The 12024-nt window shown below is 46.0% G+C and overlaps 1 long non-coding RNA gene across 1 annotated transcript; it reads left to right on the plus strand.

Annotated features, from left to right (window-relative positions):
• Positions 1 to 1888: 1888 nt before the first annotated feature.
• LOC148662574 (uncharacterized) lies at positions 1889 to 10714 on the plus strand. The gene is made up of 3 exons (XR_015936390.1): positions 1889 to 3463; positions 3554 to 7949; positions 8080 to 10714. It is a non-coding gene; the product is annotated as an uncharacterized LOC148662574 (long non-coding RNA).
• The last annotated feature ends 1310 nt before the right edge of the window (positions 10715 to 12024 follow it).

A 12024-nucleotide genomic window follows, 5' to 3' on the forward strand; every position in this document is an offset into this window, starting at 1 on the left:
TGAAATTATACCATCTTTCATATAATGACTTGTTTCATGAGATATATCATGTACAGAACTGAGATTTACACATTTGAAATGCCCTACAATTCTAATTCGATGTACTTATTGCGTTGGACAAATATTTTGACCAGGTACAGACCCATCTTAACATTTATTAACTTAAATATTAATAAGCTCACTCTGCAATTCTCTAAGATAGCAGATCTCACGGTCAGCTCTGCCCTGAGTTGTTTTAAAAAGATCATTTTTAGGAAATATTATTTTTTTAAGCTGAATGCACGTTTTACATACTGTTTGCTGCTTCTTTACAGCGGTAAAGTGCCTTTTCAAGCAAAATTATGACTATTTTCAGATGTATTCTTCAGAAACAATTCAACATTCTTCAGTTTTCAATAAAGTGTCTGGACTCTTAATTGCTTAATTGACGAAGTCTCCTGATTGGCCGGGATGCGATCTCACTCAGGTGGTGTGAGGGAGGTCTGTGGTCTAGAGCGGGGGGTGGTGTCATTTGTCGGATCAGATCACAGGAGAGAGAGAGCGGAGGTCCTGTCGTGAACACAGCAGAGCTGATTGGGCTCGGAAGCAGAGGTACCGCGTGTGGGTGATGTACAGTGTTCAGCGCAAACTTCATACTGACCGCTGTGGGTCAGTTCTAACGAGCTCTCGGAGAGCACGCTGCTGTCTGGAGAAGAGCTACAGCTCTGAGCTCAATGCTACGAAAAACCGTGCGAAGTCAAGTTGGAGACCAGCTGAACTTGTGCTCAATACACAAAGGGCTCAGCATTGTTGTCCTAATTAGCACGAACTACAAGACGCTCTGAATCGCGACATTTCAATTTATTTAAACCGTAAATGAATGTTGGTCACGTTAATATAGAATGATTACTTTCTGTCGTGTTTATGTATAACGGGATGTTCCTGTTTTTAATTTAACAGGGTCATTCATGCTAAATTATACCAGATGAGTGTACGAGATTACTAACGCCATACTCAAGTGCAATTCGTCACGACACAAACGAGAGCAGCAGTTGCGGGTTTGAATTTGAACGCGAATCCTATTGAAGCGGGTTTTATTTGCACTGGTAAATGACGAAGATTCATACGGAGATCCTTCAGATGTAAGCGAACGTTTTTTTCGGTTGTATGTGTAACTTATACATTTGTTTCAGCCCAAGTCTTCTGTACATTTCGGGGCGGCGTGTTGCACTTTATCTAAGTGTGTTTTTAATTTGTGTGAAGTTGGAGACCAGGTGAACTTGTGCTTAATACACAAAAGGGCTCAGCATTGCTGTCCTAATTAGCACGGACTACAAGACGCTCTGAGTCGGAGCATTTCAATTAATTTAAACCGTAAATGAACATGTAGGCCACGTTAATGTAGAATTATTACTTGGTGTCGCGTTTATGTATAACGGGATGTTCCTGTTTTTAATTTAAGAGGGTCATTCCTGCTAAACTATACCAGATGAGTGTACGAGACGACTACGTTTGATTTTGAAGGCGAATCCTATTAAAGCGACTTTTATTTGCACTAATAAATGATTTAGATTCATACGGAGATCCTTCATATGTAAGCGGACGTTTAATTTCGGTTGTATGTATAATTTATACATTTGTGTCTGCACAAGTCTTCTGCACTTTTAGGGGCGATATGCTGCACTTTATCCCAGTTTGTTTTTAATGTGTGTAACGTCTCTATTTGAGGCTGCGAGTTAGTTATGGTATGTCCAACAGTGGACAAAGGCGAGGACCACATCTTCCTCACCGCGGAGTCGGTCAATAGTGACAAAAAGCACCAGCTAATGTCCAGAAACGTTTGCGTTTGTTTTTTTTTAAACGGATCGTAAAATAAGGGACTGGTACGTGGTTCCATCTCCAGGTAAGAAAACATGAGTTTTGCCGCTCAAAAAAAAATGTTCAGCTTTGGCGATTAATGAAGATCTGTTTCACTTCATGTCGGGTCAAGACACCAACCCGATTGGTCCAGAGGGCAGCCGAGGGAATCTTCCGATTGGTTCAGAGCAAGGTAACCAGCACTCCTGATTGGTCCAGAGGGCAGCTCTGGGAGGGCTCTGTCTGAAAGTGCGCTGGGCAGTAGTAGCGGGCGCTTAAGGAGAGTTCAGGATGTCCGAGGTCTGTTCGCCTCCAGGTCTTCAGACCTCAGACTCTGAAACAACCAGCTGACTCTTGACGTTGTGCTTGTTCCTGGTTTAGTGGCGCCCCGGCAGTATTTTTAGCGACAGAAAGGATTGAAGAAGCAGAAGACGAGATCAGGAGTCGGGAAGAGACCGGCGAGAGTCGTGTGTGTGTGTGGCATTGAGATTTTCGTCGCTGACAATTTTATCTCATTCGACGGAGAGTCGCGTACAGAACTGACACCCATCTTAACATTTATGAACTTGAATATTGATCAGCTTACTCTGCAGTTTTCCGGTCGCAGGTCTGCTCTGCCCTGAGTTGTTTAAAAGATCGAATGTCGGCATTGGGGAAATCTTATTTTTCCAACCGAATTCACTTTTACGTACTGTTTGCTGCTTTTTATCCTTGTTACAAGTGACTTTTCAATTTAAATTATGACTATTTTCAGATGCACTCTTCAGAAACTGAACTTGTGTTGTCAATAAAGTTTCTGGACGCTTAATTGACGAAGTCTCCTGATTGGCCGGGGTGCGATCTCACTCAGGTGATGTGAGAGAGGTCTGTGGTCCAAACCGGAGGGAAACGTCATTTGTCCGATCAGATCACAGGAGAGAGAGAGCGGAGGTCCTGTCGTGAACACAGCAGAGCTGACTGGGCTCGGAAGCAGAGGTACCGCGTGTGTGTGATGTACAGTGTTCAGGTGCAAACTTCATACTGACCGCTGTGGGTCAGTTCTAACGAGCTCTCGGAGAGCACGCTGCTGTCTGGAGAAGAGCTACAGCTCTGAGCTCAATGCTACGAAAAACCGTGCGGAGTCAAGTTGGAGACCAGCTGAACTTGTGCTTAATACACAAAGGGCTCAGCATTGTTGTCCTAATTAGCACAAACTACAAGACGCTCTGAATCGCGACATTTCAATTTATTTAAACCGTAAATTAATGTTGGTCACGTTAATATAGAATTATTACTTTGTGTCGTGTTTATGTATAACGGGATGTTCCCGTTTTTACTTTTAAAAAGGGCATTTATGCTAAAATACACCGGATGAGGGTACAAAACTACTGTCTGCTACTCAAGTGCAATTAGTCCTTGAACAAACGAGAGCAGTAGTTGCGTGTTTGAGTGTGATCTGAACGCGAATTCAATTATAGCGGCTCTTATTTGTACTGATGAACGATTTCGATGAAGACGGAGGTCTTTCGTATGGAAGCGACCGGTTTTATTTTTCGCTTGTATGTGTCTGTAAGGACCTGAGGGCGTCTGATCGGGGGGAGCTACACAGTAAGGGACCTTCAGGGAAACACTATCGTCACTGTGGGAGGTGAGCGGGTCTACAGTAGGGTCACTAGAGGGGTCTACACTCCTGACAGAGGGGGTTCTTATATCATCCTCTGTCCTGATTGTCTTTCAGCTCACAGAGACACTGTCACCCTGCAGCCTGGAGTCTCTCTGTCTGTCCCCCTGTTCACTGGAGAGCCAGTGGAGGTGCTGTTTGACCCTGCAGGAGGTGGAAACTGGACCTCGGCGTGTTCTGTCCAGAACAGCACAGCCCGCTGTGTCCCCCAGTACAGAGACAGAGTGTCGGTGCAGGATGGCTCTCTGACACTGTACTCCCTCACTCCAGAGACGCGTGGTCCAGAGACGGACCTGTCCTGTATCTGTACAGTCCAGAGACGGACCTGTCCTGTATCTGTACAGTCCAGAGACGGACCTGTCCTGTATCTGTACAGTCCAGAGACGGACCTGTCCTGTATCTGTACAGTCCAGAGACGGACCTGTCCTGTATTTGTGAAGAAGGTTGAGTCTGGATGTGAGATCGCTCAGGGAAGGTGACATTAAACCAGTCAGTTTCTTTCCTAAGTCTCGTTTGGCATCTTCACTGTCCTGGAGTTTCTCTCTAATGGTTAGTCACTAATCCAGGCAGTCTTTTCCCTGAATATTTTGTGTTGGATATTCAGTTTACTGGATAGTAATTGGAATGGTTAGTCACAACACACTTTGTCCTGAATATTCACTCTTATTCACTATAGTGGCCAGTCACTGTGATAGTGAATCACTGTAACAGATATTCACTGAACTGGCCAGTCACTATTACTGGCATGTGTTGTAATATATAATTGCTTACAATTATTCACTTTAACGGATATTCACAGTGATTGGTACTGTGTATTCACTGTAACGGATAAGCGCTGTCAAAATTATTCTGTGACTGATAGTCTCTGTACTGGAGATTCACTGTCATAGATAATTTTCTGTATTGGAAATTCACAGTAATGGTTTACAAGATATTCACTGAAATGGATAAGTCACTACACTCATTGGTGTCTTTGCCTATTTATTATTTTATTAAATTTGCTGTTCAAAATGTTCACTGTAATGGTTGGACACTAAACCAGTCACTGTTTTCTGTGAATAATTATTGCGTCTTCACTACGCTGGGTGTTCACTGGAATGGCTGCACACAAAAACGGTCAGTGAATTTTGTGAGTAATTATTGTGCTACATAATCTCTGTGCTGGGGGTTCACTGGAATGGTGAGTCACTAAACCAGTGTGTCTCTCTGTGTTCACTGGAATGGTGAGAGGAGTGGGGTACCAGACAGTTGAAGCCAAGGAACATTCCTGTGTGACAGTGAAGGGTTGTGGAACCCTGGAAAAGTCAAGAGGAAGGACAAGACACCCCAACATCGGAGCTCTCTCCCAGTCGGACACCAGGAGCCCCGACGCCCACATCCTCCCCCATCGGGTCCATCTCTCCGGTCGTGTCGTCTGGACGTCGGACTCCAGGATCTCGGGGAAGGTTCCCTTCTCCCAGCCCGGCTCAGGCCTGAGAAGTCTGGGAGATCTGGGAGGAGCACCAGCGCCTGGACCCCCCAAAGACTCGGGCTGCCCTGGGGTGTCAGAATAAGGAGGAGCGGGACCCGGTGGTGCCACAACAATGAAGGGGAGCCCAGGGGTGTCGGAACCCCTGAACGAGGTGAGGAAGGGGGAGAGAGAGCCTGTGGACAACACGCCTGTGTCTTTCCAGGACGGGTCACCAGAACAGCAGCTCTGGACCGGGGCAGTCGGGACTCGGTGGAGCACAGGCTGCCTTCAGGCATGTTTATTCCCAACAGGAGCCAGGTCAGACCCTGTCCCATGCAGGAGAGGGCACCCCCAGACCTGCAGTTAGAAGTCAAGAGGGTGTTCTTGACTGGTCAGCACAGGAGGGGACAGGGTACCCCATCAGCACTGAAGGGCACGAGACGCCAGGCAGGTGAGTGCAGACCAGGTGAGTCTCTCCTTCACTGGCTGTCCCTCGCAGGCGACGCTGGTCTTACATGATCGGGGCTGATCGGACCAATCTGGGATCCACAGACTCCGAGGGGACAGAGTAGGAGTCGTCTCGGGGAGACATCCAGGGTGTCCCGATCTCCTGCCTGCTGGAGCTTGTGAGGATGACCATGATGATGAAGAGCTGCAGGTGACCCTGATTCAGGCTGCTCTTTAGAGACGAGCTCCAGGCGGAGAGCCAGTGGACTCCTCCTATCGGGGCTCCAGGGGGTGACCCTCAAGGCTGTGTCCTGACCTCCTGCTGTCTCTCGCCCACAAGAACCTGGTCAGTGTGCTGTTGACCCTACACTCTCGTACCCGAGTCCACCACTAGCCCAAGGTATGATTAATGCTGTCACTCCTATATTGCACTTGGGGCATGAACCCACAACCCAACTAGTGAGAGAGGAGAACTGTTATAAGGTTACTAGCATTGATATCGGAGCCTGGTGAAGAATTATTGTATAATTAACAGTAATACTGTAACTAGTAATACAAGTGAACACTGGGCTCAATACAGATGACGAGGCACAGAGAGACTGCAGAGCCAGACTGCTGCCCTCAGACGCATGAACCAGCTGTCACAGCTGTGCAGCCTACAGCAGTGTCCTGCTCTCTGAGCTCATACACTGCGAGCCACAAAGGTCAGGGGTCGAAGGTCAAGATTGACTCCAATACACAAGTTCCCAGAGGCAGCCAGTGGGAAGACCAGTGTGGATGGAGGTTGAGGCTCTGTCCTGTGTTCATTTCTGTAGAATCCCGAATGTCCAGAGGCCGACAGTGGGAAGATGGGTATGGAGGAGGAGTTGGGATGGAGGTTGGATGCTCACTCCTCTCTTGTCCCTAATTTTCCAGAGTCCTGAGGTTGCTAGTGTAAAGATGGGTATGGATGAAGATTGAACCCTCTCCTATGTTTTCCCTAACTTTCCAGCATGTTCAGCGGCAGACAGTGGAGAGGCAGGTATGGATGGTCTCACCTGTCTTTTTCCCTGATTTTCCAGGCTGTCCAGGAGGCTGCCGGTTATGTTGGAATGGAGGTGGGATACTCTCTCCTGTCTCTATTTTCCAGCAAGTCCAGAGGCTGACAGTGGGAAGATGGGTATGTATGAAGATTGAACCCTCTCCTGTCTCTTTTCCCTTATTTTCCGGGCTGCCAGTGGGAAGACGGCTATGGTTGGGAGATGGAATAGTGGTTGGATACTTTCTCCTGTCTAAAAGAACCGACAGCGGGAAGACGGGAATGGATGAGGAGTTGGAATGGAGGTGGGGTGCTCTCTCCTGTCTCTTTTCCTTGGGTTTCCAGGATGTCCAGAGGCTGACAGTGGGAAGGCAGGTATGTATGAAGATTGAACCCTCTCCTGTATTCTTTTCCCTGATTTTCCAGGTTGTCCAGAGGCAGACGGTGGAGAGACTGGTACGGATGAGGTGTTGGGATTGACGTTGAACTCCCTCTCCTGTGTTTTCCAGGCTGCCCAGATGCTGCCAGTCAGAAGAGAGGTAGGGTTGGGATAGAGCTTGGATACTCTCTCCTGTAATCTTTTCCCTAATTTTCCAGGATGTTCAGAGGCTGCCAGTGGGAAGATATGTACGTATGAAGATTGAACCCTCTCGTTTTCTTTTTCCTAATTTTCCAGGCTGCCCAGACGCTGCTAGTCGGAAGAGAGGTAGGGTTGGGATAGAGCTTGGATACTCTCTCCTGTCCCTCTTTTCCCTAATTTTCCAGGGTGTCCTGGGGCAGACAGTGTAGAAACGGGTATGGATGTGGTGTTGGGATTGATGCTGAACTCTCTCCGTGTATGTTCCAGGCTGTAGAGAGGCTGACAGTGGGGGAAAACCGGTATAGTTGGGATAGAGGTTAGATCTCTCCTGTAATCTTTTCCCTAACTTTCTAGAATGTCCAGGAAATTGACAGTGGGGAGACATGTATGTTTGAAGATTGATCCCTCTCCTGTGTTCTTTTCCCCAATTTTCCAGGCTGGTCAGGGGCAGATAGTGGGAAGACGGGTATGGCTGGGAGTTGGGATAGAGGTGGGATGCTCTCTCCTGTCTCTTTTCCCTCTTCCGTTTTCCAGGCTGGCCAGAAGCTGCCAGTGGGAAGACGGGTATGGCTGGGAGTTGGGATAGAGGTTGGTTACCCTCTCCTGTAACTTTTCCCTAATTTTCCAGGATGTCCAAAAGAATTGACGGTGGGAAGACCGACATAGATGGGAAGACGGATTGGAGTTTGGGTGCTGTCTAGGATGACCAGTGTGGATGGAGGTTGAGGCTCTGTCCTGTGTTCATTGCTGTAGTTTTCCAGAATGTCCAGTGGGAAGACGGGTATGGATGAGGAGTTGGAATGGAGCTTGGATGCTCACTCCTCTCTCTCTTTTCCCTAATTTTCCAGAGTCCAGAGGCTGCCAGTGGGAAGATGGGTATGAAAGGTGTTGGGATTTACATTGGACTGTATTTTCCTTAAATTTCCAGGCTGGCCGGAGGCCGATACTGGGAAGACGGGTATGTATGAAGATTGAACCCTCTCCTGCGTTCTTGTTCCCTAATTGTCTGAGAAAGACAGACAGTGGGATGACTGGTATAGATGGGGGTTGGATGCTGTCTCCTATGTTTCTTTTCCCTCATTTTCCAGGATGTCCAGAAAAGTCAGTGGGAACACCACACAAAGTGTGGATGAAGTGTTGGGATGGAGGTTGATGCTCTGTCCTGTGTTCATTTCTGTAGTTTTCCAGGCTGCCCAGAGCCTGCCAGTGGGAAGATGGGAGAGATTTCAAATCTTCATACATACCCATCTCCATTTTTCCCCTAGTTTTCCAGCATGTCCTGAGGCTGCCAGTGGGAAGACGGGGTATGGCTGGGAGTTGGGATGGAGGTGAGAAGCTTTTTCCTGTCTTTCTTCCTCCTTGTCAGTCTCTGTGACGTCTCTCTGCCTGTCTTTTGAGCTGTGTGTCTTTCTCTCAGTCCAGCTGCTTGTGCTCTGTAAAACACTACACTTCTGCAGTATTAAACAGGGCTTCTTGACTGTGGATTGCAGGTTTGATTCCAGAGGGGGACACAGTCTTGTACCTCAGAGTGAGATACTTTGCTCAGATAGACTGTTCTGATCGTGGTTATCAGTGGCTGTGCTGTAGGGAGTGGAGTGTTGACAATGGTGTACTCAGTTCTCGAGAGTATTGTACCTTAATACACTGACGCATCTGTGTGTTGATCTTCCACCTGTCCTGGACTTTAGTACTCAATGATACACCAGTGTGCTGAAGTCTTTCCTATATCATACTTTAATACCCACACCTGTGTACTTTACTCTCGTCTCCACTGAGCGTCGATACAGAAATAACTGGTAATACTCACATTCATACAAAACTCTCCTGTACTGAGCTTTAATACTCGATGACCTACCTGTATGCTGAGCTATCCTGTGGACTGTACTGGAATACCTCAACCGGTGTGCTGAACTGGCACTCATACTGAGCATTAATTCTCACAGTGACACACGAGTGCTGAACTCTCACCTTTACTGTGCTTTCATACTTGGTGTGTACTGAAGTGGACCATATCATCATACTTAAACCAGTGTAACCGGTGTGCTGAACTCTTAACTTGTAAGTGAGTTTTAATACTCAGCGATACACCTGTGTGCTAAACGTTAACCTTTTCTGTGCTTTCATACTCAAATCTGTGTGGTCAGCTCTCACCTGGACTGTACTAAAATAGTAAACCGGTGTACTGAACTTTCATACTCGGTGCCACAGCTGTTTGTTGAACCTTCACCTGCAGTGTGTTCTAGTATTCAAACCTGTGAGATGAATTGTCGCCTGTACTGTTGTAATAGTCAGATGTGTGAGCTCACATGTCTGACTGGTACTATTTTGCAATGCTCAGATGTGTGTACTGAACTCTCACCGGTACTGAGCTTCAATACTCAGTGACACACCAGTATGCTGAACTGTAATATGCAATGTTCTTCAATACTCAAATCTTTGTGCTACACTCTTGCCTTTACTGAGTTTTAATACTCCATGACGCACTTAAGTGCTTTACTCTCTTCCTTTTTTTTATACTCCGATCTATGTGGTCAGCTCTCACTGGGACGACACTAAATTACTTACCTGCTGAACTCCAACTTGTAAGTGGGGTTTAATCGTGAGACACCTGTGTGCTAAACTCTCTCCTTTACTGTGTTTTGATACTCAGACCTCTGTGCTCAGCTCTCACCTGGGCTAGACTGAAATAATTAAACCAGGGCTTCTTTCTGTGCATTAAAACTGAAACCTGTGTTCTGAACTCTCCTCTCCACTGAGCTTTAATACAAAAACCTGTGTGTGGTAATACTCAAAACTGAAAACTAAACTCTCACCTTTATCGTGCTTTAATACTCAAAGCTGTGTGGTCAGCTCTCACCCTGACTGTACTCAACTACTTAAACCAGGGAGGTGAGCTTGTACTGAGCTTTAATATTCAGTGATGTGCATGTGTGCTCAATGTTCATCTGTCAGGTACTTTGATACTCAGATCTGTGTGCTACACTGTTACCTTTACTGACTCAATGACACACCTGTGTGCTTTACTCTCTCTCACCTTATACTGTAATTGTTTTTAATGCTCAAATCTGTGTGGTCAGCTCTCACCTGGACTGTGCTTAACAGACTTCAACCAGTGTCCTGAACTCTTGCTACTACTGAGCTTAAATACACAGTGACCCAACAGTTTGCTGAACTTTCACCTGCTGTGTATTTCAATAGGACGTGCATGTGTGCTGAACGTTCATCTGTAGTGTACTTTTAATACTCTAATCTGTGTTGTACTGTTAAAAACGCAGCCCTGTGTGATGAACTGTCACCTGTACTGTTGTAGTGCGAGCTCACAGGTCTGACTGGTACTATCTTGCGATGCTCAGACTTGTTCTGAACCATTGCCAGTACTGAGCGTCAATATTCAGTGCTACACCTGTGTGCTAAATTCTCACCTTTACTGTGCTTTAATCCTCAAACCTCTGTGCCGAGCTCTGTTGTTCTATTGCAATACCCAGCCCTGTGTACCGTACTCTTGTAATCCTCAGCTAAGTGGACTCACTGGTACCATTTTGAAATGCTCAGACCTGTGTTCTGGAGACTCAGCAGTGCTGAGCTTTCATCCTCAATCACACACCTTTGTGTCGAGTTCTCACCTGTACTGTACTATAAAACTTGAACCCATGTACTAAACTTCAGTACTCGGTGACACACCAGTATGCTGAGCCTTATTCTGTAGTAAACTTTAATACTCGAGTTGGCGTGGTAAACTCTCACTGTTACTAAGCTTTAATACCCAAACCACTTGTACTCGGTGACATGGATGTACACTGAACCTTCATCTGCAGTCTCTTTCACTACTCAAATCTGTGCACTACACTTACTAAGTTTTAATAAACAAATGATACACCTGTGTACTTGACTCTCTCCTTTTTTTTAATTACTTTTTTTATACTCCTAAACTGTGGTCAGCTCTCACCTGGACTGTGCTAAACGACTGCAGCCAGTGTTCTGAACATTAATACTTAATGATGCAACTATTTGTTGAATCCTCACCTGCAGTGTGTTTTAGGCTCAAATTTGTGTGCTGAACTCTTGTTTTGAGCTTCGACACTCAGTGATGCACAGTCTGTCGAACATTCATCGGTGGTGTACTTTAATACTCGTGTGCTACAATCTCATCTATACTGAGTTTTAAAACTCATTGACACAGCTGTGTGCTTTACAAAAATACTGCTGAGGTCTCACCAGTACTGAACTGTGAAACAGAGTGACAATCGTTTGTTGAACCTTCACCTGTGGTGTATTTTAATTCTCGGATCACTGGGCTGAACGGTCAGGTGTACGCTTATAATACTCTGCTCTGGTTACGGTTTTGTAAGACAGCCCTGTGTGTTGTTGTAATCCAGGGACTGGTATACTGAACTGTCACTCGTACTGTGTAGTAACACTCAGCCCTGGGTATTGTATTTCTTTTTAATATGTAGACTTATGTCCCAGACTGTCACTTGTATTCAATTTGTAAAATGCAGACCTGTGTCCAGTTATGTGATGTAATACTGTTCATCAGAGTGCTGAACTATCTTCGCCATTGTGTTGTAGGATGTGGATCTGTGTGCTTAACTCAGATGGGACTGTATTGTTAAACTCAGCCTTATCTACGGTGCTGTGAACTGTCACCTCTGATATTGTATTACCTATGCCTTGGTTCTCTGCTGCAGAGTATTAATCAGACCCCTGTGCCAAATTCTCACTTGTACTCAATTTGTAATACCCTGTGCTGTGAACGATCACCTAGACTCTATTGTAATATGTCACCTGCTTCTATTCTATGAGCCTGAAATGTGTACTGGGCTGTTAAGTGTCACCTGCATTGTATGCCAAGATGTGGTGGTGGTGTTGTTGTTACCTGTACAGTCTTGTACTACCCTGACCTGTGTACTATACTATCGTGAACTGTCACCTGGCCTGTATTGTAATAGTTCGACCTGTGTCCTGAACTGTCACTTCTACTGTAATGTACTTCCCTGTGATGTGAACTGTTATTTGTACTGTATTCTAAAATG

The sequence above is a fragment of the Lepisosteus platostomus genome, chromosome 5 (assembly GCF_059453375.1).
Source record: "Lepisosteus platostomus isolate fLepPlt1 chromosome 5, fLepPlt1.hap1, whole genome shotgun sequence".
In the NCBI taxonomy this organism is placed as follows: domain Eukaryota; kingdom Metazoa; phylum Chordata; class Actinopteri; order Semionotiformes; family Lepisosteidae; genus Lepisosteus; species Lepisosteus platostomus.